Source organism: Trachurus japonicus, chromosome 17, assembly GCF_045865225.1.
Source record: "Trachurus japonicus isolate A0001 chromosome 17, Traja_1.0".
NCBI lineage: Eukaryota > Metazoa > Chordata > Actinopteri > Carangiformes > Carangidae > Trachurus > Trachurus japonicus.
The window spans coordinates 31,154,018-31,161,144 of NC_140923.1; the positions used below are offsets into that span (position 1 = coordinate 31,154,018).

At 41.0% G+C, this 7,127-nt stretch overlaps 1 long non-coding RNA gene across 1 annotated transcript; it reads right to left on the minus strand.

The window, feature by feature from the left end:
* Positions 1–2,122: 2,122 nt before the first annotated feature.
* Positions 2,123–6,858, minus strand: LOC146971078 (uncharacterized). The gene is made up of 5 exons (XR_015038050.1): positions 6,713–6,858; positions 5,972–6,052; positions 5,745–5,860; positions 4,768–4,850; positions 2,123–2,883 (listed from the first exon to the last, which is right to left on the minus strand). It is a non-coding gene; the product is annotated as an uncharacterized LOC146971078 (long non-coding RNA).
* Between the last annotated feature and the right edge of the window lie 269 nt (positions 6,859–7,127).

Below are 7,127 nucleotides of genomic sequence, written 5' to 3' on the forward strand. Positions count from 1 at the left end.
GTGATCCAACTTCCCAAACACAGCCACTGCAATACTGACAATAACTATAGACAAAAACAATGGTTTCTGTGTGTGTGTGTGTGTGTGTGTGTGTGTGTGTGTGTGTTTTGTACAAATGAAACAGCAATCACTAATACCTTTCACTAATGCCTTGGAGAAAAGGAAGGTGAGGAGACCATATGGCTTTCAGCCATTATAGAATAAGGTGTTATAACAGACTTATAACAGAGTTATGTAATAATTTTTTATATACTTGGGGAGGAGGGGTATCCCATCCAACATACAGTGCACTTGTGATTGTAAGACTGTAACATATCCTAAATTTGGGGGAGGGGCTAACACAAATCAAAACTGCAGTATCAATTTGGTGTAGATTTATAAGAGAAATTTAGATTTATAGATAGATTTTTATCAGGGCAAGTGGGAAAATTGTATAGAATGATTGGTTAGGCTATTTAAAGTGTTGTTCTCTGCTGCTGACCTCCTTTCTGGGCAGTCAGGGCATCCTAATTAGAGAGAGGACAGCTGGTCTTCCTTGTCTGACCTTTGTGTAGATGTAGATTATGAGGAAAATTAGTCTAAACTGGTCAAAATTTTAAAGTCTAACAGTGTATAAGTCAGACACCAACATCTTGAACAATTTTTGGCCACTCACTACCCCTGAAAACATGTTTGACTGATTTCATCCAGTTAGGCTCATAGATAGGGCTAGGAACGTATATCTCAAAGGGCCATAGTTTTCAAGCAAGATGAAAATCAAACTTTGTCGTAGGACAACAATGAAGACATCGTTGGAAAGGTCTTGACCTAGGGAGTAACATGTGTCAGTATGAAAACTGAGGTCAGCTCTTGCTCCCCACAAGTGACCTTTGAACCTTGATCCTGACACACTTTTAAAGGCTTATAGAGCAGCAACAAAATGTGCTACAGACAAGTTATACACATTTTTGGAAAGCTCTTGACCTCTACTATCAGGTCCAATGGCAAACCAGCAGGAAGGGGTCAAGAATAGGGTCAAATATGGCACAAAACACATTTTCTCCCTTTTAACAGGAACACACATCAAATCTGACCAAACACATGTGCTCAGCACCCCAGAAAACCTATAAAAAGATTACAATGTTCCTGGTCTTAGACAAACATAATAGGGAAAACACATTAGAACTACAACCAACATGGCGGAGCGCACATACAGTCAACGTGTCACTATGGCAACATGTAGTTCTTGTGTCGTTCTCCTGGGTTAGGGTTGGGGTTGTCACACTAGGGTTCAGAAAGTGTCTATTCGCTCATTCTTTAACAAAAAACGCATAACCATGACATATATGTTTATATCGTGAGAGATTGTATGTTATAAAATATAAAAATAGTAATGTATTAGTGCTAGTTTAGACGTGATTTCTGCCACGCTGTTTCGCGGTCTGAACGGGATGCGTTCAAAGGCAATAGGATTAGGCAACGTTTCAAAACGGAACACCCACCAAGCATCATTCCTCGACACATTTTTGTTGCTATAAAGTGAGAGTGTTGTTTGAAGACTGTGTTCATAAAATGTGGCTTAAAAAATATGCAACCAGATGGGTTAATAGCCAGTTTAGCTTACATTAGAGCATTGAGCTATTGAACGCAGCCCAAGGTGCCCAAGGCACACAACAGAGAGGTTACAAGAAGTTGTCAGAGAGGAAATTTACTATATCAATTTTATCAATAAAAGATGGCTACATCTATCCAATGCAATATGGTGAAAAACTCAAAAGATTGCAGATTTCAGTGTAGCCTATTGAAATGAAATTATTATAATATATATTGGAATATGGTGATAGAAAGAAAATTGTGTTTTAAATACCTTTCTGTACATTTGCAGGGTCAAGAAGTGAAGGAATCAAGGTCATTTGATTTGAATTCATTTGTCATTTTATAACACAGGGTGGTAAAAACAAAACTTAAAGAGTCATTTTCATACTACAGATAAAGAATACATACACAGATCATTACAACTAGAATAAAACATGGTTAAGTAAGACCATCTACACATATTTATACACACATACACATTTAGTGGTGGAAAATCTAACCACTTACAGCATTGCAAGTTTATCTGTATAGCCTGTTTTTACAAACACTTTGTCTCCAAGGTCATTACATAGCAACAACATCCTCTGCCCTTAGACCCTCACATCCACTGAGGAAAAACTTCAGAGAGAAAAAAACAGGAGAAACTTCAGGATGAGCAGCAGAGGGATCCCACACCCAGGACGGCCAGACGGGACATAGATGTTGGACATAGAGCATACAGGACATATAGTATACAGAGAAGAAAACAGTTCACAACAAGCAATAGGAAGTACTAACCTTTACAGTTTTGAGGAAAAACGTTTAATCTACTTTGTCGTTGACTACAACCCACAGTACTGTGGTGATGAAAAATGGTCACGAAATAAACAAAGCCCTATACACCTGGCCTGATCTGTTTCACAAGAATGTATTAATTTATCTCCTCCTTGTGGGTCTCTAGGCTTTGCCTTTGCCTGTGGAGATGCTGGTGTGTCTGGTGCAAAGAGAAGCTAAAGACTTTCATGAGCCCCTGTTGGTCACTTTTTGAGTCGGGTTTTAACTGTTTTAGTATCATGTTGTGCTCACTTACTGTAACTAACAACAATGTAGTCGGACTATTCCACTAAAATACCTGAAATACAATAGTCATGTAATGCTAAAATGTAGTGAAATGTAAATCATAACTCTATAACAATGTGTAACAGCCTAAAACAAACCTCCCTTACTCATGAGCTTAGTGATAATGGCAGTCCTGGAGAGGAAAGAGTTGCCCATTTCCTCCACCAACGTAGATCCAGCTCCATCCTGGTTGTCTGCTCCCCACTTTATCTGTCATTTAAAGAACAGTGCACTTCATTAGTCTGAGTCTGTGGAACATTCATCAGTTTGTTTGAGCATTGTAATCCAGCACGCAGCGCTCACTGGATTTGAAACTTTCCAATGACTGTCAGCATTATCATGCTGAGTTTCACCTTTAATAATGATAAACCATGTATTACCTTGTGTCTTATGGGTTGTAGAATTCAATACAATTATGTAAACATCATCAAATTATAGCTAATAAGAACTGTTAAATATCACTGTAATTGGATATGAAACGAATAATAAATAAAATGATATTGCACTTGATGCCATATGCCTTGGGATAAAGCACAGACAACAAGGACTTCATGGCAGTCAGGTGGCTGCATTCTGGGCAGGCTTCACTTATTATAGTTGCGTACACCCTTAATAGCAGTAATTGTTGTTGTACTGATGGCAAACATATTAACAGTCACACAAAAAAGATGAAGCTAATATTGTAGTTTCAAAAAAAGAGCCCAATAGATAAATTCATTCAACTGGGTTTTTGTTAGTCTGTGAAAGTTACACAGATTTTAATTCAAGTGTAGTACAGTTGTGAATAGATGAAGTGCAAAATAACTTGGAGAGAAGAGTATGGCCCAATTCCAATCCGAGCCCTTACGGACACACTGACTTAGGGTGCACTCACACTAGGCACACTAGACTAAAGTCCTGATTCTATTGCCAGTGTGAGTGCAAGTGTACCGTGCCTGAGCACGGTACACTTCCCTGGCCCGGCACAGTTGGTGAGGTGTGCACGGTACGCTTGGCCAGGAATGCGTACAGTAATGCGTCGCGGGCTCGTTCTCCACCTCGTGTCTGCAACCGCGTGTAAACAACAGTCACGATTGCGTCGCGCCATAAACATAGCTAGTTGACATCGCTTTGATTAAACTTCAAGATGTTACCATGACAACCGGTCAAACAATTAAAAAGCGCTGTTCTTTCTGCAGTCAGAGCGCATCATGGATGTATTGGTATATCAACGCGATGACGTATGTGTCGGAGGCAACCGTGCTTCAGCACGCTTGGGTTGGAGGTAGTGTGAGTGCGGGCCAGCGGGGGACAGGGGAGGGGGGGCATTCGGGCTTCAGCACGGTACGGATCAACTGGCCCTAGTGTGAGTGTGTCCTTAGAGGCGCATTCACGGGAATTCCGTGAGTGTGTGAGGGCTGTTCCGTTGTCAGATCACCAAGTCAGTGAATGAGCCCTTACTGCCCCCTTACCGTAAGTTAGCACCGATGCTGACTTTGGGTAGGGGAATTACCCACAGTTCATAGCGTTGTGAAGTCAAACACATGAGATGCCGTTGGAACGCAAGTGTTAAAAAAAAAAGCAAAAAGCAAATAAACAAACGTAGTCAGAGAGAGCTCTGCCGCTCTCTTTATTGTTAATGGACAGGGGCAACAAAAAAATAAAAAAAGAAGTTTACCGTCAGTATTAACGTGTGCAGTTTGCACACGTTAATACTGACGGTAGTAGTACTGCAGAGTATTGATGATGATTTGATCAGATCTGATCCAGGAACATTTTGTTTTGAGTCCGTCCCCCTCACACACTTTGTGCGTGTTGAAATTACAGTAAATTATCATTTCATGACCGGAGTCAACAACATTTTGTTGTCAAGGTAACGTATCGTGAGAGTGGGTAAGTGCTGTTCCAGTCATGTTTACAGCATCTGGACCCTCACAGACTCTCACACTCTGTCTTAGATCTGACGTCACTTTAGTCAGTGAGGGTTCAGGGCCTGAGTCTTATGGGGCGGATTGGAACTGGGCCTATAGTGTGGGTCAGCTGATGTGTGGATACATACATATTTAGAGCACAAAGAATAATGCCATGATGGCATAACTCTTATATGATACACACCTGCTCATCAAGGCTGGAGCTACTCCTCCTCGTTGTCCTCGCCTTTGCTGCATTCAGCTGAGACCGACCACAGATGCCCTTTCCTGGTGCATACAAAGACAAAAAGTTTCTAGTGTTATTTTAAAAATAAACTTTCAAGTAGTACGAGAAGTTCAATGAGAATCTATGTGGAAAATACACAAATGAACCCCAAACATGTTGCAAAAATGTTGCATTTTGTTGTTATTGTGTGTCTCCTGCGCCCACTCCCCATTTAACTAACTAACGCAAGCCAAAATAGTTTTGGCTCACTGAAAGATGACGGCAAAAATGGACGCATAGATCCTTTTGGTAGTTTAACACGGCTGAAAATCATCATTATCATGTATCGTCATTATTCCCGTCCCGTCCCAATCACAGGATTAATAAAACTTTGACTCCCATCCCGCGGGAATCACGTGACCCGTGGGAATTTCCAACAAGTGTCATCCTCTTTCTGCGCACAGCTTGTCCACCTTGAAAGAGCTTATCACCCACTCCATAAAACTCTGGTAAAACGGTGTTCAAACACACTTTGCCAGTCTGTTGACAGAATAATTGAAAATACACTTATATGTAGAATTAAAAGGTGGCAACTGTAAATATTGCATAAGCCAGCCCACCCTGGCATACTCCATTTTCTGCCAGCATCCATATGAAGTTTAGGAGAGAGTTCTCAGGTGGTGTTATGTTGCGTGTGTTGGAAATATGATTGGTAAGAGCACCGGTGTGATGCTGCACTGAGCTAATTTAAGGTGGTACTGTGGTTTAAATCAGGCCCTGTGAAAATCACATTCTAAATGAAGTATTATGGTGATGTTGAGGTGTGCAGGCCTACGACTACAACTACTACAGACTTCAGAAAGCTTCTTGGACTGGTACATCCGCATAGAAATCCTAACATGATGTTTTTCTACCAAAATAAGAATAATGATGCACAAATTATCATGATCACATACCAAATCCTGGCTCTTGTTCATCAAGCATCTCCACACCGGTCTCCTCAAGGACACAGAGATGATCATCACGTTTTCTCCATCGTGGCAGGTCTGATGCCTTTGTCCTCTTTTTTGACCTAAAAAAACAACACAATATAATCAAAGTAATGCAGTTAACCACACAGACTTCCTGCACAAATGCATCATAATATCTGATCCCCATGCATGGAATAAGATATTTAAATTACCTTTGTGTCAGGCTCTTCGTTTTACTGAGCATCTCATTGAACTCAGCTTCAGCTGTAGCCATTGTAGGTATTATCTGTTACCTGTAAAACAGTGAGAAAAGTACAGTGAGGGCTGGCATGTAGCATTAATGTTAGCCTAGCTATGTTAACGTTAGCCTAATCATTAAAATCTACATCAAACAGTGCAGCTAGTAAAGTCCAGTGTTGCCAACTCCTCAGTAAGCAAAGTCGCTATTGGCTGTCGTAAAAGTCGCTAAAAGTCGCTAAATGACGTTGTTATCTCAGCGGGGGGGGGGGGGCGGCAGCGGCCAGCGGCGCTCTTTATGTCTGTGGCGTGGAGCAGTGCGTCTCTGAATGCAGCGGAGGCAGCTCCGTGACACTACTGTGTGTAGGCTGAATACCTGTGAGTGCCCGCGGCAGCGCCGCTGCTCGTTGAAAACAGCTGTGATAACGTGATTTCAGGTCCAGAAACGTTTGTAATATCACGGGAAAAAGTCGCTAGATTTGTCGCTAGTCGCTTTTGACAAAAAAAGTCACCAAGAGGGGTTGGAAAGTCGCCAGATTTAGCGACAAAGTCGCCAAGTTGGCAACACTGGTAAAGTCAGCCAGTTTAACAACTTTGATCAACCACATCTGTCAAACTTTGTTTGTGGTTGACGACACTGGCTGGTTTTTGGAGGTAAAATAGCTTTAACTGTTAATTATTTTATCACAATTTTCCATGTTGTTTGTTTACGTTACCTGAACGGGGGCTGCCTGTCGGTGAGACGATGACGGACTTGCCGGAAGCTACGTCAGTCACAATGAAATCAGCTGATCGTTCACTGTAACCATAGCAACGATGGAAATCTGAGCAATCTTCGTAATAACTAACAAACGAAATACACATTAACTGAATAAATATAACGTTTATGATTAAAATAATGCACCAAACGTTGGCCTACCACAATAATGAAAAAAAAAAATTACATTCATAAAATAGCGTTTAAAACAACCACGACAGCAACTACAAGCTGAACAAATCTTCGTCAAAACGAAAAAAGTATCAGGTTTTCATAATCATAATTCAGTGCCCACAGCATAGTGGGAGAGTCCAATCAGTCGGATAAAATATCGCTGGAGTAGGCTACAAATAAAACTTAATTTTCATTCATTC